The following is a 25,229-nucleotide window of genomic DNA, read 5'->3' on the forward strand; positions in this document are numbered from 1 at the left end:
TATCTTGGATTCCTGATGGAACAATGACCTTAGGGTATGAACCTGCATACGCACACAGTACTGGGAGGCTAATTGTATTTGGTTTAACAACACTAATTTATTGAAACAGGCTTATTATCTGGCCCACAATTTACAACCTGAGTTTAATGAGTCCTCTTTTCTTTTCTCCTCTCTTTTCTCTTCCTCTACCTTGCTCCCTAATATTCTCTTTCATCCACTTGCCCTTGCCCTCTCTCTGTCTCCCCCTGAAAGCATAGGCAAGTAGCAGAAGCCTGAGCTACCATCGTCGCTACAGTTTGAAAGATGAGCGTGCACAGATACACAGCTCTAAGGGAGTGTTAGCATCATCAGTGGCTTTTGAGGCCTCTGGCATGTATCGTCCTTGGGACACTGTCACTGAGATGATGGCAAACTTCCATAAATCTGGGCCACCTAAAAATAGAGCAGCTGCTCAGTGACTAAATGCTCACTGTGCTTTGCTCCCCATAAGAGAAGATGCTTATGTGCATTAGGGCTAGCAAAAAGTCCCTGTGCACTACTTACCAGCCTCAAAATAGAGCTTACGCCACACGTAAGTGGCTCCAAAGACTTATTCTGGCCCTCTGTGCTGGAATGAGTGTTCGTGCAGCATGCGTGTAATGACTGCCTCCTGATGAGGAGTGGTGTCATCTGATGCTAAATGACAAGGGAGCAAACCAAACACAGGAAGGTCTTTGCTTGCTGCAACAGCTGCTCCTGCTGCTAATTGATGCTGTATATCTGTGGCATCATCCCAGTGCCTATTTTAGGTTGTTTCCAGCTGTGAAGGTTTTTGTCTCACAGCTAGTGGTATCTGTGCAGCTGGCAGAGCGAGGTAAAAATAAACACAACTAATTCAGCAAAGCAATGAGAAAAATGTACAAAGAAATGTAAAAATAATATAAGCCAAGGTTATTTGGGAGAGGCATCTGAGCTTGTGTGGAGAAAGGCTGATCTGGTGTGGAAAAGGGCTGATCACCTGCTTGTGACTGCCAAGAAAAAAGAAGCCCAAAATCCAGATTAAAATATTTATGAAACATGTTGGATGCTGAAATTTTCCAAAGACCGAGGTCTGATGGCACTATTGACGGTTTTTTTTACAATGTCCTATACATATGTTTAAACATTTACTGTGAGGGAGGCGTTTTAAAGAATGAGAATATATTTATTAATTTATAATTTTTTTTCTTAAAGTCCTTGCCTCTTTCCCAAGCAATAATTAAGTACTGCTAGTTAGAGGGCTTTTTGTTCCTCTTTTATTTTGGATATTTCTCTTTAAGAAACAAAACTTGTACCACCAAACTAATTTCTCCTGTTTCCCCACATATCTTCCAGTAATACACACGTTAACCCTGCTTAAACTGCTACCAGCTCTAGGGATGGCTGCACAGGTATTAGGTAGCGCCAACCCCACCGAGACACTAACCATGAGCTTCCCCCTATCTGCAAGGGAAGACAAAAACAACTGGTTATGTTACGCAGTCTAATATATAACCTGTTTGAATCAAGCTTATATGTAGGCAATTTTAGAGGAAAAAGATTAAAGTGGATTTCCTACTAAACCATAATATTTGAAGCTTCTGGTTATTGTAGGAACCTTGACTTTGGAAAACTGTCACAGAGGCACAAATAACCTACTCCTTGGGTACCGTGTTCATGTACTTTTAAGCATCTTACTTGTTGGTCAAAACAGCTATAACTATGTGTAACCAGAATTATCTTAGACTTCATTAAACATTTTAATGTATGTACCTCTGGCAATTTGTCTTGAATTCCAGTGACAAGAAACAAACTTGTACAGATATTACAGCAAAACCTGTCCTGGTTAGGCCTTGGTTAAATCTGAGGGGTTTTCCTCTTTAAAATACAATTTGATCTATTTTATTTTGGTAAGTTTTTCCACAGGTATTTGTTTTATTTTAAATCCTTGTAACTGGCTACAGTTTTGTGAAAAATGTAGGTCGTGTGTGTGTTAATGCCAAAACCACCATGTACTTTCATTAACTTAGGAAATTAATTTTAGGTTTTCAGAAAGGAAATTTTTACTTCAACACAAAGAAAATATTTTTAATTCTCTGCTGATGATCTGTGTTCCTTCCTTTGCTTCCATGTTTCTAAATGTTTATTTTTACTATTTTGTCACAGTTTTGGGTACAATACCACAAGCTGTGCATCGGTACTGTGGGTTGGGATCCTGCTAGAACAGTGCCACATTCTAGCCTGGAAATACTGACCTCTGCTCATTTTAAGTAATAAATTTCTTTCTGCTTGAACTTAGGAAACTGGCATTCATGAGCCAGTCATGTTACCTAGAATGCAAATACCTGTTACTTGTAACACTGAGGCGTGAACTAGGAAAGTTAAAATAAATGAACGTTGCTTGCTTTTATCAAATTGGCCTTGCTCAACTATTCTGTTTACAGTGTCATTAAGTGTTTTCTTAATACATTCTGATCTCTTCTGTTTTGTAAGAAGAGACGGTACCTAGAAACACAGAAACAAACATTGCAACAGAAATGAAGTAAGTTCATAAAATAATATTTGGTTAATATGCAATTACAGAGCAGCCCGCACTTTGGCTCTTTGTTTCAGGATATCAATTTCCTAGTTTCCTGTAAGACTGGATCCTACACTGGGCAGAGTTATATTAATATAGTTACATGTCCTCCTGACGTGGATATGATATGAAGCCATATGTATTTATATGAAGGGTAAATCTGGGCAACTGCCCCATCATCACCATGTTAGGTGAGTTTTAATATGAAACAAAACCTTAAAGTTGTTAAAAATAGGTGAGTTTAACATTCTACCACAGTGTCTACTCTGAAACAGCATTGAGTAGGAGGGAAATTTGTCACGCTTCACTCAAAAGGACATTTTAATGTGCTCATTTAGGAACAGCTCAACTATAGGTATGTGGATAAATAACTAGAAGTTTTATATCCACTCTTATGTCACATTCAAAAACCTTCAGTTTAAAAATATCCATTTTAGTTTTACAAAATTTATGATTGAAGGTGATTATGAATAGATTTACGCTGAATGAGCCCTAAACTGGTAAATGGGACTTTGTCTCTTGGGGAAAGTGTGTGCAGTGGTTACATTTTCAGACATTTATGAAAATCACTTACATTGCTCTGGAATATTGCCTTTTTCCAGTGCATCTTCTGAAATGTGTTCATTTTTAAAAAAATCAGGACAATGTTTTACCTGTTAATGAAGCTTTCCAAAATACTAGCTTGCATAGCTAGAGGTAGATGAAGTCTTCTATCTACTGCTAGAGGAGGTTTTGTCATTAACTCCACCAAGACCAGGGTTTCATTTGGTGAGTTTGCATTTTGCTGTAGGCTCAGGGCATAGAGCTGAGGCCTCACATAAGGATGTGGCTCCTGTTTTGTAGCCTGTGAGAAACACCACTGCCAATATGAACAGAGAAACATTGAAGTGTAATTTACACAATTCCTTAAATTCTGACTTCTGATTTACCCTACTTTCCAAATCCTGTGTCTGATGGGGCTGCATCTTGCCTGCTTGTGCCAATGTGCCAAAATCCAACAGAGATATCTACAGTCTTTGCCCACAAGCCTGAAATTGCTGCAGTGGAATGAGTGCTGCTGAACGAGAGGCCTCCCACTGCTAATACACTATCCTTAATGCATTCCCTCTCAAATAAATTGCTCAGGATGATTTCCACAGATGCTCTACCTAAAGGGACCATGGCCTAAGGAGAAAAAAGCCTGAGAGTTGGTGAGATGAAAAACTTTCTAGGATAAATAAGAACCAATGATTTTTTTTTTTAATTTTTCTCAAAGCATCCCATTCCTTTTGTCAAGCCACCTAGGTAGATTCTTGAATCCACCTCCTGGAAAGGAGGCATAAACCTGCTGCCTGAGCTGTCTGAAGAGCTTGATCAAGCAGTGAGGTAAGTGCCTTTTACTACATGGAAACTACAAGGTCAGAAGGGGAAAAAGTACAGATGAGATGGTGATTATGAGCATTAATCATAATAATATCGAGGTCTTATATAGCACTTTTCATCAGGAGATTTTAAAGCGCTGTACAGAAAAGACGAGTCTCATTATCTCCATATTTTAGATCTAAAATGTGACCTCCAGTACCTTAAGGCTGTTCTCTGAGGGTAAAAAGACTTTTGGAATCAATAATACATATTGTCTGTTATATCTTCATTGTGATGATTAGAATTTTTTTTCAATCTACTTGTTCTGTGGACTCTGTAATGGAATTTTAATTACTTTTCTAGCAGCTTGAGATACAATGAGTGAATAAATGTAATTATTATCAGGATGCTACCATTAGCTGATTGAACCAGTACATTGGCATTCGCAGGGAGTATTAAAACAATTATGTTAGCATGTTCACTTAAGTTGCTAGTTATTGCCTCATTTGTTGGGGAATGACAATTGACCGTATAGGTGTTGTGATGCACAGTAAAATGGGTCAGCTTAAACCACCTTCATCAAGGGTTTAAGCCAATCCTTCCCCTTTGCCTTTGCAAAGGACTGATGCACAGATCTTTCAGAGCATCCTAGCTAAGATCTTGCACATTAAGTAGCAGGTGAGAGGTGTAGACTTTTATTAAACAGGCTAACACGACCACAAACAACTAACTAGGCTCTGAATGCCCCACAAAATATTATGCTGGACAAAACAGGAATATTATGGTAAGATATTACTGAAGTGCCAGTTTTTTACCTTCTGCTGTCAGGAAAATATTTGTTTTATTGTGTTAGAAGATGGACCTTGACATCTATCAGCAGAATTTTTTCGTACAAGAAAAGATTTATGACTGCAGAACAGCTGAGAACAAAATTCAGTTCTCTCCTTTCTGCAGTGTCCCTAGTATGGAGGCACTCAAGCATTGCTTGGGATTTTGTTCCTTTCTAAGGTAAGGTTGATCTGCATCAGTGAGTCTTAATGAGAAGAGTGATTTTTTTTTTTTCCGAGTTGTGAGGAGTTTTAAATATCAGGGAGGAAAGTCAGAAAAAATACATATATACATTTGTCTCTGTTATGAGAAATGGCATTAGTGAGGCAGTATTTGGAAGGGTTTAAAAGCCACCCTATGGAAAAATGCAGTTTTGACACCCTGCTGCTCAAAGTTATTTTATGAAATGATGTTGCTTTTTAGAAGAGGTCTCATAATTTGAAGAACGATGTGGACACTGTCTGTTACAGCTGCTGCCTCTAATGTAGGACTTGTCCCATTTTCATTTAAGCAAAGATTTGCGATGTAAAGTACATACAGGGGAAAAACGTGCAAAACTACTAGACTATGCTACTTTTCAGGGGATTACCTCTCTCCCTACAAAGGGTGAGATCTTTTGTATCTAATAGCAAAATATCATGCATTCTTCTTTTGGCTAGAAATAACAGTAATGCCAGATACAAGGCCTGAAGTACCATCTGCTCATTTTTATTTAGAATTTCTCATTTCTTTTTTTTTTTTTTTGCAATGATGATCAGGAACAAATAAGACTGATCACTTAAAGCTCTATTCATCACACTTGTCAGCTCCATTGGAGCTGGTGATAGACCCTTATAGATCCTGCACCAGCTGAACTTTATGCTGTTCATGAACTTTAAGTTTCCTGGCACTGATGAAATGAGATTGTTTTTCTTTGGACTTTATCTCAGAAAGGTCTCACCTATGTGAAAGATGAAAGATATGCAAAACCCCATACAAAAATGCCCCCAAACACTGCAACAATATTGGCTCCAGTTGCATAAAGTTTAATGGTATAAAAAAAGAAAATTCAAGCTAGCACTTCAAATATCTGTCAGGCCAAACCAAATCTGAATTTGTTACATAATTCAATGCAAGTTACTTAACATATTTGTTTTCCTTCTATTTTTTGGTCATACGCTGCCAACAATCTTTCAAATATACTCATTAGTTAATAAAATAGGTAAGGACTGCATTACTGATGGGAAGTGGGATGTCTTCCAGGTGGGCAAGTCAGAAATTACTTAGCTGCAATTCTTGTTTCAAAACCCATTTTTGTTTAAGAAACCACAAAAACAAACCGAACATCCAAATGTAGCAGAAACTTTGGTTTTCAGAAAAAGAAGTGGAAAAAAACACATTGATTTGATTAGGAGCACATTGTCTGCAGATTTCATGCTGTTCCCCTCCCTTGAGGGCCAGGGTACCACATCTCATAGCAGTAAAGTGACTCTAGAGAGGCATAAATCACAGCCTGTTACACTGCAGGGTGACAAATTAATGATGTCAGACTTCGTGCACTGATGTAGGTGCACAACACGAAGTGCAGCTGCCAGCTTTAACCACTGAGGATAGCGACTTATCCTTGGTGGAGGCTGGCACTTCCCTACTGATGCTAAAGCCCAGCTTCTCTGAGCGCTCCTCGAAGGATGACAGATATTGTATCTCATACTACTTGTAGCTTGCTCTTTACCACCTCTTGGAGAGCAAAATCCCTCTTGAGCAGCCTCTCTACTATTCCTTCTGTTCTCCTGGTTGTCTCTTGGGAAAGCGAGTTGTGGGGACATCTGCTGTTCCCTCCTTCTATTACTCTTCCACCTCTTTGCAGGGTCTTACAATGCACCATCCGTTACAGTTTGTAAGTGAATACACACAAAAATATTATATCTACCCTGGGAGGTCTCCATGCCATTTATTTAATCATGGCCAGTATTGACTTTGCCCTCATTTCAATATGGTATTATCTTTCACTCAAACTGTGAGAATTAATAGCTGTGAATATTTAACAACTGAATTTCCAAGTTGGTGATCTCGGTCATAAGGTCAGGATGCTATGGTGTCTTGATTAGTTTACTGTGTCTCTCCTTTTGCTGTCTGATCTGAATGACAATTACAGGGTAAGGACTCCATTGTCACTATCCCAGTTATTTCTTACATTGCTAATTTTTGTGAATGGATAGCATTGATGAAAACCTACTTAGCAAATAAGACTTAATTTGTGACTGCAATAAGCTTAGTCTGGAGAGAATCTACTTTTTTATTCCTGATCATTGGATAAAATATGTTAAAGAAGATTAATTCTGCTGTGGTGCAATACTTTTACAAGATGTTGAAATCCTTGCATCTAAGACAAAGTTACAGCTAGATTTTCAAGAGTGAAGTAAAAATGAATGTGTGCTCAGAGTATTAGGTCTTAAGACCAGGTTATTCACCTTATACACTCATATTCTGTTTGCTCAACCCATTACAGATTTAAAACATTGAACAAACATGCAGTGCATATGCTCCCCAGGTCAGATTCAGCTCATTAATAATAAATCTGAAAAAAATTAAATTTAATGTAATATCTTCAAGGCTGAAAACCAAAGTTGGGCTCTTTCAGACCAGTAGGTTTGGAGATCTCCTGCACATCCCCACAGGAATCCCTCTGATTGCTGTGCAGCCCAAGCCCTCTAGACCTGGTCAAGACAAGACATACCTAACTTAGTGACCTACAGGCTGAAGATATTAAGGGACAGTATTGAAGTGACTAAATAATACAGCAACAGGTTGTGAGTAAAAAAAGGGGGAAAAATTGAAATTATTAGTGCATGTATTGGAATTTCCTGAGTTGAACTTTGAATTTCTGTTTAACAATGGCTTTTAAATGGCTGAAATAGTTGGATAGAGTCCAGAAAGAAACACTCTAAATGAAACTCTTCTGCAGCATCCAAAATTGGTTTTCTAGTACTTTTTCCTTTCTTTGTCAGCTAAGCTAAATAACAATTAGGGCTACATTTTCTTCCTAGTGTTTTGGAAAAATCATTTTAAGACAAAATTTGTGAGAAATAAATATTTCTTGATAACCTACTGGTGTACTTTAAAGATTTTTCTGAGGTTTTTTCTTCCTGTTCTGTGCTTTCCATGGTTCCCCATCTCTCTTAGCAGGCAACAGACTGCTAAAATATCTGATTGCTGTGCTACTTTTGGGAAAATCAGGTAGATTGCGTTTCTGTGTGCTGAAGAAACGCAACACAAGTTTTCGCACCGGTAAAACTCCTGCAAGTCAACCCATTTCTTGAGAGCGTGCCTGAGCACCCTAGTTAATTTACTCCAATTGCTACTACTAGCATTTTGCCTTTCTATATCTTCTCTCCAATTGTAATCAGCTGCTCTGTAATAAGTTGTTTCAAAGTGAAATGGATGTAGCATTTTTTTCTTATTACTATTTATTTATTTGTCTCTGTGTGCTACCATTACAAACACCAGCAAAACGCATGTCAGGTCCACAGAGGCATTTTGGTGGTTCTTTAAAGGAGGCGAGAAGATGCTAGGCTTTAGAAGATGTTGTTATAAGCCTCACTAAAGGAAAAAAACCCACCTTTCTTCTTTTGATGTTTTTCATTAATACATTTAGAGCCTAAAACAATTACAGAAACAAACTTTATTACACAGCTGACCATATGAAAATAAAATATGTATGCAATTGTTTAAAAATCTTAAGCCTACAGAAGGAAGTGTGGTGTGAAAATTATCAAGGGAAAACTGTATCAGAACAACTGTTTCTCTGTACTCAAGTTGCACCAGAAAACATTGTATATTGAAGGGGTAAAACCAGACCAGGGTTATTTTATCATATAACTCGAAGGCATTACACTGCTAAGTTTCAAGAGTTTATATGGAGGATCAAGACATCCCAGCATCATTCGTTGCATGGAACAGTGGAGCAGCACCTGAAAGAGGAAGCAATCTTATATGTGGGGGACTTGACAAGTTTGTTTCTGTGGTAGTCAGTCAATTTTCTGTCATTCGGCAGCATGTCTCTTGTATCCATTCAACCTCTGATAACATGAGACTAGTCACTGAGGATGTGTTGGTTAATCAAATTATGCAAGGAGTGGTCTAAATTGTTGTCTTATAATTCAAATACTCCAATGCAACTATTCTGTGAAAAATATACAAGTTTTCACTGGCAGTGAAACATCCACTGCTGTGGGTGATGTGCTCTGGTAAAGTCCAGTGTTCCTAGGAATATACATGGGTCTAAAGTAATAACTTTCTGTAATGATCAGTGAGGACTTGGGAGCTCAAGTCCTAATACCAAGATTATTTTGAGGATTAGCTTAAGCTATAATCATGTTAATTCTTCTATATTTTTTGTCTTGCATTGTTTTTGAGTTTGCTGTCAGAAGCACGGAGTTGAGCTAACCAAAGTGGTGCTACCTTTGGCTAGAGATTGGAGAGATATGGTGAGGGTCAGTTGACTGAAGAGTCATGTAGTCCTAGAGGAGGTGCTGAGGATCTGGCCATGCCAGAAGGTGAAGGCACCTCCTGCAGTCCCATCTGCCTGCCCTGGGATGCCTGGACCACCTGATGGTCTCTCAGTTAGCAGTGGGGTCCTACTTTTAGGGAACTGTTTGGTGCCCTCAGTGATCAGCAAGATTTGCAGTCAGACCTTTGAATGAGTGTACACACTTAAAAGAGCAATGGGAGATGGCCACAATCTTTATTTGACAGCAGTTTTGCTTTGGTTAACTGGAGAAAATGAGCAGAAAGCAAAAAAATATAGAAGGTGGAGTACATGCAGTTCTTACTCTTTGTATACGGCTTTGTTTTTAAAAGAAAGAAACCAAGTTCTCACAGGTTTCAGAATGATGACATCACTCTGAAATTTTTCAGTGCCAGAAAGAGGAATATATCTAAAGTATTTGTTAGGGTTCAGTCCCAGAAGAAAGAAAATAAAGTAAATAGGTTTTGAATATTATTTGAATGCTACATGTTTTAAGGAGGAACTTGCTTTCTTCTTTTTGGTGAGGTTTCTTACATTCATCACTTAAAGAGGTTCAGTTATTGACATTGCATTATTCTTTTTAATCTCCACAGTATGGTTTCCTGTAAGTATTCTGTTGAGTCTACAAGATTTAAAAAAACCCAAAAAACCAAAACTGAAGAAAAACAACAAAAAAACAACTTATCAGAGTAGGTCTAGGAATAGAGCTAGCCAAAAATGGGGACTTTCCACTCCATAAGAAATTCTGATACTGTGAAAATTGTTTTTGTTTATGAAAATATCCAATGCTCTAATAGTCCAAAATTGATGTTTGGTTTTTTGGATTGAATATTACTCTGTATTTTTCTGAGGTTTTCAAATGCTCCTCCCCGTTCGCTTCTGTTGGGTGGGCTACTCACACAGCTGTGCTTTTCTGGGCATCTTGTGAAATGTGACCCAACGGTTGGAAGTCCCCTCCACACAGGTGTGGGGTCTGCAAGCAAAGCACAATGTAACTTAAATAGATGCAGAGACGCATGTTTGATATGAAACACAATGTTTGAAGAGAAAAAAAAACAACAAACGAACACTATATATTTTGACTAGAACCAGCTTGAGCCTTGGAGAAATCCTTTCCAGTGGAAAACTAAAAATGGCAACAAAATTGAATTAATTAAGCTAATTCCAGTTCTGCAAAAAAGGATGTTTTCAGAAAGAATATTATGTATAGGGTAGTGTCTGACCAGCTTTTCTTTGATTGTCTTCATAACATGACATGTCTAAACTCTACAAAAGAATGGAACATTTCCCTCCAAAACTGTGTCTGTTCTGTAAATAATCCATGTTCCTGAGAGGTGAGAAGCAGTGGAGGGAAACAAAATACAAATCAAGGATAGAGCTGGAGACCCAGATCTTACAGTAAGTTTATGCACAGTGCAGGGCCATGTTGAAAACACCCAAATACAGTGGGATTCATGCAGAGTATGAATCTCTTCTTTTAAAGTTTAATTCAAAGCCCACAAGAATCTCTCTTGGATTTTGGATCAGGCAAAACAGACATTATAACTTTAAATAAGGGTAAGTCACGTGTGTGTGTATGTGTGTATATATACTCCAAATACACTGAAGAAAATTTAGGAGATGTAAAGAGTGAGAGAGACTGCAAACATGCATATGAAGAGTTTGCCTACTATCAGGTGGAATTCAAAGTTATAATTGTTTGACCTGGGAAATGTGATCTTTCTCTTTAAGTTCATCCTTAAATTTTAAAGCATAATTTGTTTTGATTGAATTTCTAACGTTAATTAGTGAGGCTTGCACAATTAAAGACATCAAGAACATATAATTATGTTCCTTATAATTATACCATAATTGTTTTAGTACGTTAAATGATCTAATAGATTTTTTCCTGTTTCAGCAGCAGCATTACAACCATCTCTGTTTTATGAAATAACTGGCAAACATTCAGTAGGTACTTTCAAGCATTTCAAGTAAAGTTTTGATGGGTATTCATCTACTAATGAAATATTCATGCGTTATATTTTTCTCTATTACAAGTGACTTTCACTGAAGCGCCTAATGCTTGGTTTGCTTAGATATAACATTCAATCAAACTAATGGAAACTGTGGAGTACTGTTATACTGGATATTATTAAATCAAATGCTCTTGATAAATATTGAGTCTCTGATGTTAAAAAGCATTTCTAGCATGATGCACAGAGAGTAAAACAATACTCTGGCCCCCTGTTAATAATGTTAATATTACTGCGGCCATCATTTGACAACTAATATGATTTCCCATGTGCATAAATTCCTTAGTCTTAAGAGTATTAAAAAATACTCCTCATATGCTGTTCAAGATTTTCCATATTGTGTACACAATTGCTCCCAGTGTAGAACAACTGGACAAGTTTGTATTACCAGCAAAGTGTGTATACTTTGTCCACCTAAAATTTAACGTTTCCTTCAAGTAGCATAACTTGCACCCATGTCAATATGAAGAGGCCAATTTTGGTAATTTCACAGGCAGGAAGCTAATGATCCTCTTGCAAAGCAATTGCTAAAGGCCTTTGGAGAATTGCCTGGGCATATTGATGCTGTTTCTCCTACTTGTTCTCTGGATGCTAGATTTCATTAAATGAAACTAAAATAGATCAAACATTTTCCTGCAGTACTTTTCTACATGAGTTCTTTTGATAGTTTTTGCAAAAAACACGGTGCAAATATGAAGTGGTTGACAAAGCAATGAGTAAAATATGCTTCATGTCAGGTTTTTAATGAATAAAATTCAAGTTCAGAGCTTAATATATGAAGAAGTAGTAAAACTAAGCGTAATATGAAAGTTGTGACTCCTCAACTTAAAATATCCCTAGTCAACATGAGCTTTGAGTTCATTTCTTTTTAGATGACACTGTATTGGCTTCTTCTAGGGATCAGAAGGGACTCTATAAAGTCTGAGTAAGAATCAGCTCAGCAGGGAAAGTGCCAAAAGAATACTGGGAAAGAAGATGCAGAGAAGGTCAGTAATGAAACTTCACTGTCTGATAGCAATCAAAGGAGTATCCGGACATGTGAAAATATTTCACCTGTTCTGAGTCACCCAGAAAATAGATACCTTAAGTTACACTCGCTATAAATATGCCCAATTCACAGGCCCTGGTGAAAAAAATGTCCTTTCGTATCATGTGCCATGAAGGTATGTGATTCTCTGTCTTTACAAAAGCGTTTATGATAGGTGGATGCTATGCGTATGCAATGCACGGTATTCTGGGACCAGGTAACCCCTGCTCAAAGTTTAAAGTAAGATCCAGATGTATTCTGAGGTCTGTATGAATAAGTTCAGAAAACTGCCTAAAAATCTAAGCTAACCTATTGAGTCACAAGAACATAGCAGCCTCCTTTGGCACCCTGCAGGCCGTTGAAACAGTGAAAAGGCATCGACACCAGGACTGAAACTTAGTCCTTCTTGTGGGCCCAATTCTGCTACATTTACATTGAGGTATTTGATTTAAAATACTATTATACAGTATTCAGGGACCAGCTGAACAGTTCCTTTGAGACTGCTGTTTTATTTTACTTTTTACACTTAATTTTAGAAGGGCAAAGCGTGGTGCTAGGAAAATTAGGAAATGTGTATAAAATTATGGAGCAGTGACTCTGTAGGGAAAATGTTTACTCTGCAGGCTTTTCTCTTTAAAACATAACTGCTTTAAAGTATCACATTAAATTCTAATGTGTGTGTATTTAAAGAAGGTACAATATATGTGAGAAAAAAGCATATGAAGTGCATAAGGTGGGGCTGCTGTGGCTAAGCACTCATTCTAGCAGAATACTACAGTGGTGCCATGAAATCCTACGTAAGTGGTCAGAACACAAGTAAGAGCTGCCTGTGGGTAGTCCCAACCTATTCACAAGCCCTTTTGAACAATTTTCCTACTTTTTTAAATACTGTTTTTGGCAAACATTTGATACTTGAAATACAAAATGCATGAGTCACCTACTGGGAAAGGCACAGTATGTGGTTTATTGAATTTAGCTAAATTGTGAGTCATCTATCAATAGTCCTCATAGTGAACATACTTGTAATAATTTCACACATTACAAACAAGAGTAGGTATGATTTTTTCAGGATATTTTTTTCCAAGTATTTTTCACTTGGAGTTTTTACTCTCTTTATTGTGCTCCATTTGATGTTGTAGGAAATTATTAACTTTTCAGGGATGGAGGATAAAAGAAAAGGTAGTTTATTGCTCGTCAGTTTAGACAACAAAGACCAGAAATGCAAAACCTGCCATATTATAAAATACTGTCTTACAAAGCAAAGTCCTCAACATGAGGTTGAATGAACACAAATTCTTCTTATACAGCTATTGAGATTTATTCTTCTACCAGCATACCAATTTCTGTTAAGTAGTTTTAAAATTCAGAGGCAGCAGCTCTGAAGGAGAGAGCTGCAAATTACCACAGATTCTGACTTGCCAAAAACATATGGTAATTTTTTGTGACTCTTTTTTTGGTGTAGGTTGCTCTTTTACGGGGAAAACTGGTCAGCAGAAGAAAAAGGTGAAAAATATATATGTATAAAATAGCATCGTGACTATGGTCTGTCGGGTACGAGGAATATAAGCTCTTTACTGCAGGAAAACATGCACATTCAGGCATAAAAGCATTGAGGATTTTTCCAAAGACATTCCTCAGAGGAACAGGAATGCAGCATCCCTATGATGAAAGCGATTGAGCAGGCAGCCGCTCTCCCCCGCCTCCAAGTTCTTCACTTTAGAGCCGGCCTCCGATAAGAACCTTTCCCTGAATCTTTTTCATGAGCATGAATGATTACATGGGCATTTAAATTTGGCCCTGAAGTAGTTATTTGAGGATTGGAAGCTGTGAACCCTCTTACTCACAGCACTGAAGCTGGCTCCTGCTCGGTTTCCTCCTCTTGTCCAGCCCACCCACCTTATTCCGGTCCTAGGAAGACCGGGAGTCCCCCGGGGCTCGTCCCACGCAAAGATGTTTGCCCCGGCCACGGGATAACTGGTCTGGCACGATAAACCGGTGTCTTGTGATCAACTCCTTCCCGGAATTGCATTTTTCCCCTGGCAGTAAAAAAGCCCGGATTTTTCTCCTGCCTTTTCCCCGGCATTCCCGAGGAGGCTCTGCCGAGTTAAGCCCGCTCCTTGAGCGCCAGCCCGACTCGTTCCGCCCGCGGGGGCTGCGGGGCGGGAGGGGAGCGGCGCCCGCCGCGCCCGGCAGATGGCGCCCTTGCACAAGGGACACGCCCGGGCGGGGCCGAGCGGGGCGCGGGGCCGAGCGGGGCGCGGGGCCGAGCGGGGCGCGGGGCCGAGCGGGGCGCGGGGCCGAGCGGGGCGCGGGGCCGAGCGGGGCGCGGGGCCGAGCGGGGCGCGGGGCCGAGCGGGGCGCGGGGCCGAGCGGGGCGCGGGGCCGAGCGGGGCGCGGGGCCGAGCGGGGCGCGGGGCCGAGCGGGGCGCGGGGCCGAGCGGGGCGCGGGGCCGAGCGGGGCGCGGGGCCGAGCGGTCGGCTTTGCAGAGCTCGGCTTTCGTACGGCCTCCGCCGCTTTGCACCCGTTTTTTTTCCTTACAAAATTATGGGGTACTTACCGAAGTGGAGGAGGAGCGATTTGGATGAGGCTGAAAATGAGGACAGGCGTCTAAATTAAGCAAAGAGCGCTGGTGATTCATAAATGAGAAATGTAGGGAGGAAAAGGAAAGACAAACCAAGCTAGAGGTAGGCGGTGTAGTCCCCAGGGTAGCACCTCTGCGCACCCCCCCGTCACACTGGTCATGCAGCGCTGCTTGTTTAATTAAAAAAAATTCTATATATTTCCTGAAGTTGCTGTTAAACAAGATGTTATTAGCTATTAGTGCCGTATCCTGCCCAGAATATTACTGCTGAATTGCTAGCGTTTTATATTCTTTTATCTTTTTTAACTCATCAGAAGCAGCTTCTGGTTATAATGTGAGCCAAACAAATCTGCTTGGGGATTTTTGTTTTGTTTTTAAAGAACAAACAACTATTGGGTTGTTAGAATGAAAGAAGGGGCTAACAGAATGGCTTGTATGTACACATAAATATCTGCAATCAAATGATAAAGAAACTCAAGCAAATGTGGCTGTTCCTGCTGAGCCTGTAGCCATCAGCTTCAAAACTCGAATGTTGTGTGAGTAGGTGGAAGAAAAGCAACCTGAACTTTTCCTCCTTTTTCCTATCTAGCCTCACTTTGACTCTCTTTAAATTTCATACATTTTTAGGCACAAATTGGCACCTGGACAAAGCACTTTGCCTTCCTTGTTAAGCAGTGTGGAGATCTCAGAGCAGATGAAGGTAGCATAGGGACCCAGAAGACCACAGTGAGACAAGCTGTTTGAAAAACTGAATCTCAAAAATTAGGTGAAGCTGGCTTTTATGTTTGTAAGCTTTACTCTTTGCATGCGTCTTTCTTACTTCATGCTCTTTATGAGTTGTAATGAAATAATGCTTTAGGAGACAGAAAGTTGTTTTCTGTTAAATCTTAGAAAATGACTAAGTCAAACATAAAATATTGTGGTGTTAAAGGTACAGGTCTCTGGTTAACTTAGGTGGACTTATGTCAGTAATTAAAATCCTGGCTGACAAAAGTTTTGAATTGTATATTGTGGAAAACAGGAGAGGACAGACATGGAAACATTTAAGGAAACCATGGCAACAAATGGCTCAGTAGCTCTGTACAGGTAAGAAATGCATGAAATGTATTCATAAGAGAGAGAGGCTTAGGAAAAAGAAAACTCAGCAGCCATAGGTAACCAGGGGAGCAGTTAATGCCTGATAGATAAGACCAAGAGAAAAAAAGACCACCTCCCCTTAGAGTATTTCCTAAGAAAACTTCACACACTGTTTCTTTCCCAGTCAGGGTTTATAGCTGCAGTATCTTGGGTGCATTGTGAAAGCTGTAATGAATCAGTGCTTACTTACATTGCTGGTCAGAACATCAAAGCAAAGAGGCTGTGGAGTCAGAACCGTTGCTCCAGCCTTTCCCAGATCTATGGGACAAGAAGAGTCTGGAGAAGTTATACTGGAGTTTATTGGACAAACAGGTGATTCATCCTCCTGGAGAAAATGTCCATTCTGAAGGACTCCTACGATGATCCCTTGACCTTTAACTTTTTAGTTAGCTGTGCTTAAGGGAACTTTGTAGCTCAACAGTCCTTAAAATTTGTCAACAATGTCATAAATCAGAATGTTCATGGCTTCATGACATACATTTCAGGTTGTCTGGTGTGAATTGGTTTTGGACTCTATTTTCTGTTTTGAGGAATGTATTGTATTTTTTGAGTACTTATCTGTGGATCCAGAGGCAGATGTATGCTTTGTGTATATGAAATCAGACTTCTGAATAGCAGGGTCTTTCAAGAACATGTATATAATCCTTGACTTTCATGCCTCCATGCCAGGCTGTAAAGAGCACAGGATTCCTGGCTCTTCCTCAGCACTTTTAAGATGCAACCCAATGACTGCTCAGCTCATCCTTTTGAGAACTTTAAAACCTGTAAAACCTTTTTACAAAGGTGTGAAGAGCTTTTTTTCTTTCCTTATTTGAAATTGATATTTTTTTAAGAGGCTGTATCTGGCAGCCCTGTCCAATAGGATTTGGTGTTTTGCATCCATGAGGGCTTCTATACCAGATTCTCAACCTCTGGGATTCATGTATAGGTGTGGTATATCCTACCTGGAGAAAGTCAGGCCCAGAGAAGTGTTCAGCATGTTTGTCTTCTGTCTGAGAATGCAAAAATTTGAGTATTCTTGGCTTAACATCCTTACCACTAGTCATTTGAGTATTTTTAAAATGTAATTCTAACAACTGCTGTACCGGTAATGTCAAACCAATACCCAAGCTCCTGACATAAAAGTGTTCATGAGGGAGCCTCTGATGGAAAATAAACATAGTTCCAAAAATCTTTGTAGGATTCTTCAAAAAGAGGACTAAGAACATTACACTGCTTTGAAGCTGAAGACTCAATGTCCTCTCTTGCCCCTTGCATGGAGATACAGAAGAGACTGCTAGGTGATGGCTGCGAAGGGAACCTTGGTACTAATCCCAACATAACTGTCCATACTGATAAACCAGTTAAGGAACAGTGGTGCATCCAAATAGGGGATTTAAGAGCTTGCCCAACAGTGTCCTCCACAGGGAATTAGCAGTTAACACTAATGTTTGTGGTAGTTGTGTCACTTCATAAGCCGATACCGCACCAACCCCACTCAACTAATTATTTTCATTGGTTTCAGTTGAAACCTCTTTGTGGAAAGGAACCTCAAGGAAAATTCTGTTGGATCCCACTGGAGTGATACTGGAGAGGACCATTCTCGCTACCAAGGATTCTTAACCATTACTCTGTATCAAGGAAGTGATCCTACTGTCCACCAGCATCTTCAGCCAGATAATCTATGCTAAAGCCAAGCTCCATCCTGATTTGTGTGAGCCAGATGAATGGTGTTCGTCAGTCATCTGCAGTGGCATCCACTCTAGCACACACATGGAGTAATCATATACCCGATGGTGATGCTATGAGAGGCTGCAGCCAGCCTGGATACTCACCCATACCACCGTAAGTTTTGAAGGGTTTTCAGGAACTTTCTGTACGACAGTGGAGACCCTCAGGGTGCGTCACCCATCCCAGTGAATGTAAACCCTGGAATGACCCTGCTGTCCTATGCACCTACAAGGCTGTGAGATTCCCAGGAGTGCCTGTTACAGCTGGGTAACTTCCTGCTCTCCCAGTGCTTTACCCCAGCTGCCTCTGTACTGCCTAACCGATGGGTAGGAACTGAAAAGGAGCAAAGAAATAGGTGTTCATCAGTCGCAATTGTGCCACCAGAGGCTGATAACTATTGTCACAAATGCTGTGTGTAGGTCAGAAACACGGCCTGAAACCACAGAAAATGCAGGTGAAATGACTGAAAACTTGGGAAGAAGAAAACAAGCTTAAACAAGCTAAAGGCTGCAAAACCACAGGGAAAAGAAAACATTACTTCTTGACACTGGATTCTAATCTGAATAAAAACAGAGTTCAAGGCTTGCTACAAAGGATCAAAGAGATCAGATGACTAACTGGCAAAGAATGAAAATGAGGATTAGAAGTGGCAGACGGGAACCTGAACTGGAAAGCAAACCAAAGCTTTCTGCAGCTGAAGAGGCTTGGCAAAAAGGATCAACCCATCATGGAGAGCGAAAGCTTCAGGCACAATGAAGATGAAATAATGCTTGCAAAATCCCAGGTTGTGATAAAGGAGGCTGTTGCCTAAAACCATACCTAAAGTGCCTGTGTCTGCTACTTGGCTCTTTTGTGGGGTACTTTTGATGAATTATGGTTTGGTTAGTATACAGCACTGAAATTCAGATTATGAACTAAACAATATGCTTTCCTGGAATTTAAAATATTTAAAACATGCATATGTTAGAAGCAATTCCATCTGTTACAGGTACAGTATCTCCAGGGGCTGGTGGTGTTTGAGGGGATGGAAATTGGGCAGCAAGACTAAGTGGGTCTAATGCACACCTTCATGAATAGGGTATGTGCCCCTCTCTTGTCACAGTCAATATAATCCAGGAGTGTGGTGGAACTGAACTCTTGTCAGCTCTGTTAATTCAGTTCCTCATTAACCAGTTGGTACAGCTAAATCAGTACTCGCCCTTTACCAGAAAAGCTGCTAATGTGTTTGTCTTCACAGAGTTGTGTACATATCCGATGAAGCTGGTCAGGGAGGGGCCTGTCTTTTAGCTGCTGACTGCTCAGCTGCTCCTACCCAAATTGTCATGCTGACCACAGCTAACGTATTTATCTCAGGACTTGAATAGACCACCATAGATTCAGTGGAGAGCTTCCCTGCTTCTTATGCCTTAATAGGCATAAAGTCCAGGGGACCACCAAAATGTTTGCAAGATGTTTGAATTGTGGCTTTCTTCAGCTTTGAGCTTTCCCTTCTGGCTGTGGAGCCTACCAGGCCTATCTCCAGGTTGCTGAGTTTTGGCAGCTCTCTGGTGTGCTGTGACCTGCAGCACTGCTAGGGCTCTTTGGGAGCAATTTTGCAAGTGCTAGTGGCTGCTTTGTATTTCTGCTGTCATATCCCCATGCTTTCTGGGATCTCGTAGGAAGCTGCCACTGTTAGCTGGGGTCAAAAATAAGCCATTACCAGGGACAGCAAGGAGGAAACTCAGAGATCCCAGCACAAGCTGGGAATCATGGAACTCAGAGTAACATTGTGAGAGCGCTTGGGGGCATCTCTAGCTGCACAGAAGATTTCAGTAGTAGCTGGACCTGCAGATACCTGTTTCCCTGCAGAAATAGCTAAGTCCTGCTGTTTATTCTCAAGATACCATTGTCGTGATCAGAAGTCATAACAAATAGCCCATTACAGAGACGAACAGGAGTTTGGTCTTCTCTGGTGGCTCAGGCATATCTTTGACCCTTTCTGCAGGATTTTATAACATTTCTGGTCCCAGCTGTGGTTACCTTGCACAGGTATTGTTCTTCCCTGCTTCCTTCTGCATTTGTCATGCTGCGGTGGGGAGAGGTGAGCTGCTGTTGATGGGGCAGCTTTCTGAGGCATGTTGCAGATAAGTAATTCAGAACAACGTCTCTAAATTGTCCTGACGACTGAATTAGCTCCTTGCTTTTTACTGTGTGAGAGATGTGGATGGATAACAAAGGTGACAGAAAATTACCTTTTTCTTATCCCTCGAGCTGGTCCTGAGTACAGCTTGGCTGTAACTGTGCAATAAAACTGGCGTTGGGATTGATTGCAAGTTATTACATGATCTTTCTGTAAAAAGATTTCTGAGGTGAGCCAGGTGTTTCAGCAGGAAGGGACAGAAGAGAAAAAAGAGGTACTGTTTCCTGGAGGTTCTTTTTTACATTTAAAATATCTCTAAATATAGTTGCAGAGGCTGGTCCATTAATTCTGCAGTCAGGTGCAAATATAAGCCAGTGTGAATAACAGAGTGAGTGGAAATGAATATTCTTTACAAGGCTGGTTGAAAATTATTGCGTGAAACCATTCTTCAATGTCAGACAAGGTAGTTGATGATAAAAACGATAATTTTTTTTTCCTTTTCATGATATGTGCTTTCCTTAAAAATATTGAGATTTCTTGTCAAAACCCAAATCAGGGATTTGCCTTTTTGGTGACTGAAGTTGTTGAGGCTGGAGTTGAACAAAACTTCAAAATAACTACAGAATTGTAGTTTTGGTTGTACCAGAATCTTAGCTTTCTACTAAAATTATGCATCCAGGCATTCCCACCTGGAAGTTGTGGCTTTTTTGTCTGATTTTCTCACTGAGCTGGGCTCCCTGGCTGAGTTTTGTAGAGCACACGTTATCAAGGCTGTAAGTGATGAACGTTTCACTGGAAGGGAAACCACCTTGTACTGAGCCCAGGAAGCCTTGTCCCCAGTGGTGATTTGCAACACAAGTCACAATAGCAACATTTCCAAATCTGACATTTCTGTATTTGGCCAAAAGTATTAAATAAAATTTAATTTACTCTTCCATTGAAATTGAAAAATGCTCCAGGGAAAGTGCAGTTACACAAGTTGCTGTTTTTCATCCCAATATTCCAGTGGTTCTTCCCCCTCCCCATCGTTATCAAGGAATTCTGTATCCCTTGCAGCTAAAGCATCTGTCCTCTTCCATTGAAAAGCAGAGAAATCTATGGAAATGCTGCCAAATTGTTGTGGTGTGCTCTGCTCTGGCTGCACGCTGCTGCTGCAGTGTGCTGATTACGTGGGAGCTGCAGGACCAGCAAGTCCTCCTGGGTCAGTGAGATGCTGCAGCTGGGAATAGCAGTGCAAGGTTCCACAACCTGAGAGCAGCTCTCTGGTAGCACAGTTAAAAAATGACATAGAACTGTAGAGAAATTTTGGAGATTTGAGCTTATATTATTGTATTACTCCATTACCGAACTTGCGAGGTGCCTCTTTTTCCTTACCATTTGTTACCGCCTGTTTTTGAGGCTTGCCGGTCCTGCTCTTTGTGCCAAGCACCACCCCAACTTTATGGCAGGATAAGTTCCTCCTCGAATCTGGGAACCTCCTTTTATGAGAGCACCTTTTTGTCTTCCTCCAAACATCAATGCAAGGGCACTCACTTCTGCTTAAATCATCTTTGGCCATCTCATCCCTCAATATTTTTCAGTGATTTCTTGGGTCCTTGACTTGACCTCTTGGGTTTTATTTGATTTTGGTTTGTGTATGTACACGCTGTATTACCCCAGATAAAGTATATGTAGTATGGCAAGGGCTAAACTTCCAGTTTATGTTGTGACACATGGAAAGAATATCTGTGCTTTGCAGAATGTCTGATTATGTTCAGATGGTTCGGTTGACTTATAAACTAAATAGTGACAGGGTCATGCAAAAGGGGAAGGATAAGGAAGAGTGTTTGTGAGTAAACAGAGCCATACAGGTTTACATGTTTCATGATTTGAATAGTGCGGTCCGACAGCACTGGTTTTTAGTTTGGGGGTTTTTTTGGAGGGGGGCGGTTCTGACAGTGACTTACCGTGTGCCCTTGGGTAAGTCACTTTCTGAATTTCTTTCCCTTTCTACTTTGCATTTTCTATTTGGATTGCAGACTCACCAGGGGACTGGAGCTTCTCCCCTGGCGTATTTGTACAGCACTGAACTCAGAAGAACTGTGCTCTTAATTAGAGTGTTCAAATATGGATGTAATACAAATAATAATAATTAATTAGGCATTTAATTATCATCAGTATTTACATAACATTGCCAGCATTTCATGTGAATGTTTTATCCAAATATTTTGTGGGAGTTTTCCCATGTTACTCCTATCACAGTGGTGCTACACATCTTCATATGGTAAAAAAAAATTAGGTTTTTATGTTTCTAAATCTTTATCTCTCACTCTTAACTAGAATGTAATATTGTCTCTTGCAGCTAATAATTTTTCTCCAACCATATAAAAAAAGCTCTCTTTGCTTAAAGGACATTGCACATTAGACCATAGCTAGGTTGCCTCTCATGATGGTCACTGTCCTTATGAAAGCTCTTTAAGTAACCTACAGTGTAGATTCCCTAAAAGAGTATCTTGTCGATGCTGGTTGCACAGATTTATTTAATTGCTCTCGGCATAGTTTAGCCAGTTGATTCTGTATAGCATGACATTTATTTTAACAAGCTGAGTATGGTGTTATCCCAAAAATTTAGTTGTGCTGCACATACTGTTGCTAACACTGGTAAAAAGAGTGCACAAGTGCCAGATCCTATGGTAGTCAAACCTGAAAATTATTCATGTATATGACATCCCTTTGTAGCAGTTGAGGGGAAAAAAAAACGGTTACAAGATGATAACAAATAATGCCAATACTGTAAATGACAAATTCTTATGAAATGGCAAGGATACATATGGCATATTGCCAGGGTAAAAGCAGTTTTGGCTGTATTGATTTAAAACTGATGGCAGTGTTACTGCTCTACGCCTTGGCCAAAGTTCTACATTACTGCTGGATAGCAAACCAGATTCTTTTATTGCCAGCATAACACAGAAGAAATATTTTCTTGGGCAGAAAAGCAACAACAGGTTTAATTATTACAATTTGCGTTTGAAGCTGGAAACTGCCTAGGTGCCCAGCCGCTGGAGCAGCGTGGCAGGAGAGCACGCACAGGGAGGCACAGTGCCCTTTGCCCTCTCTCTGCAGCAAATCTGTGTATGGTCTGTGGGTAGTTCCCAATGTGCTGGCACAGGATGAGTGGTCAAGGCTATCTTCTCTGAAGGGCTGGAACAAGGACTCCTGTTAAAAACACTGGTTGCAATGAAATTGCTGTGGCCTTCAAGCTGCCCTCTTGTAATGGAGGTGTTATTCTTAGCACTACTGCCCACCAGATAACATTGTCCTTGCCAAAATATTCTGAGGCCTGGTTGGGTCTTTCATTTGGAGTTCACAAAAGGTTTGTTAGCAAAGTCTAGATGGAAATGTGGAAAAGACAAATATAGGCCTTAATTTGCATAATATAAAATCAGGGATTAATGAGATCATCTCTGCTGTTTGCTCTGTGATAGCTGGTATATGATATTTGCATTTCCTATTTCATATGGTGGTTTGTGGGTTTGCTGGAAATGGTTATTTTTTAAAAATTTGGTTCACTGGTCCCTATTACTGAGAAGGATAGCAGGGCAGTGCCTCCCCCTAGTAGACCCATTAATTTGCCTCTGCACCTCCCATATATTTTTTATCTTCTCTGCAGACTAGAACAATTTCCAGAATAAAAAACCTTGCACATTGACTGCAGTTTTAACTACTGCATAGAAGTGACATTCATGATAAAGGGAGATGTCCCAGAGGACTGGAGGAAGGCAAATGTTACCCCTATCTTACAAGAAAGGGTCGAGGGAGGATCCGGGTAACTATAGGCCCATCAGCCTTACTTCAGTCCCTGGGAGAGTTATGGAACGAATCCTCCTGGGGGCCATCACAAGTCAAATGAAGCACGTGACTGGGAAAAGCCAACACGGCTTCACTAAGGGCAGATCGTGCTTGACAAACCTGGTGGCTTCTATGACAAAGTGACTTGCCTGGTTGACATGGGGTGGGCAGTGGACATTGTCTACCTGGACTTTGATACGGTCCCCCAGAGTCTCCTCCTGGAGAAATTAATGCGTTTTGGCCTAGACAAGTGGTCTGTGCAGTGGGTGGGGAACTGGCTGACAGACCGCACCCAAAGGGTGGTGGTAAATAGCTCTGTCTCAAACTGGCAGCCTGTCACTAGTGGTGTCCCCAGGGATTGATATTGGGCCCAATGTTATTCAACATCTTCATAAGTGATCTGGATAACGGGATCAAGCGTAGCCTGAAGAAGTTTACGGATGACATCAAACTGAGTGGGGAAGTAGGCACTCCAGCAGGGAGAGCTGCTCTGCAGGGAGATTTGGATAGGCTAGAGGAGTGGGCCAGCAAGAACCTCATGAAGTTCAACAAGGACAGGTGTAAGGCCATGCACCTGGGAAAACATAATCCGGGAGTGCAGCCCAGACTGGGATCCACCTGGCTGGAGAGCAGCTCTGTGGAAAGGGACCTGGGGGTCCTGGTGGGCAGGAAGCTCAACATGAGCGAACAGTGGCTGCTGCGGCCAAGGAGGCCAACAGGATGCTGGGTTGCATCAAAAAGGGCATCGCCAGCAGAGAGAAAGAAGTCATTATCCTGCTCTGCTCAGTGCTTGTCAGGCCACACCTGGAGTACTGTGTACGGTTCTGGTCCCCGCTATACAAAAAGGGTGTGGACAGGCTGGAAGGGGTCCAGAGAAGGGCCACCAAGGTGATCAAAGGACTGGGAAGCTGCCATATGAGGATAGGCTGGGAGAGCTGGGTTTGTTCAGCCTTGAGAAAAGGAGGCTTAGAGGGGATCTCATCACCGTGTACCAGTTCTTAAGGGGCAGCTACAAAGAAGATGGAGACTCCCTTCTTACAAGGAGTCCCATGGAGAGGACAAGGGGGAATGGACACAAGTTGCTCTTAGGGAGATTCCGATTGGACACGAGAGGGAAATTTTTCACAGTGAGAACAGTCAACCATTGGAATAATCTCCCCAGGGAAGTGGTTGACTTGGCCATGTTGGACACCTTTAAGATTCGGCTGGACAGGGTGCTGGGCCATCTTGTTTAGACTGTGTTCTTCCTAGAAAGGTTGGACTAGATGATCCCTGAGGTCCCTTCCAACCTGTGATTCTGTGAAAGGAGATCTTTTTCCTGTTCCTTCTCCCTTCTTTAAGTGAGAAGCTGTTGAGAGAAAGCTCCATACTGCTACAATCCAAAGCAGAGTTTCACAAAGAATCTGAAAATGTTGTAGTCACTAAAATATTGTCCCTTTCTCATTTTTCTGATGCTTGCCAGCAGGGCTTTGACAAACTTGGACAACAAAGTTTTTTTCTCTGCAATTCTAGGATTCCATTCTTGCAGGAGCATTGCACATGTTGTTGCAAATGTATGTATTT

The 25,229-nt window shown here is 40.8% G+C and overlaps 1 long non-coding RNA gene across 2 annotated transcripts; it reads left to right on the top strand.

The window, feature by feature from the left end:
• Positions 1 to 14,772: 14,772 nt before the first annotated feature.
• LOC135314996 (uncharacterized) lies at positions 14,773 to 22,094 on the top strand. Of its 2 annotated transcripts, XR_010374414.1 has the most exons (5): positions 14,773 to 14,975; positions 15,253 to 15,408; positions 15,500 to 15,638; positions 15,894 to 15,958; positions 17,514 to 22,094. It is a non-coding gene; the product is annotated as an uncharacterized LOC135314996 (long non-coding RNA). The 2 variants fall into 2 exon arrangements; XR_010374413.1 differs by having other exon boundaries at positions 14,773 to 15,408.
• The last annotated feature ends 3,135 nt before the right edge of the window (positions 22,095 to 25,229 follow it).

The sequence above is a fragment of the Phalacrocorax carbo genome, chromosome 9, assembly GCF_963921805.1.
Source record: "Phalacrocorax carbo chromosome 9, bPhaCar2.1, whole genome shotgun sequence".
NCBI classification, from domain to species: Eukaryota; Metazoa; Chordata; class Aves; order Suliformes; family Phalacrocoracidae; genus Phalacrocorax; species Phalacrocorax carbo.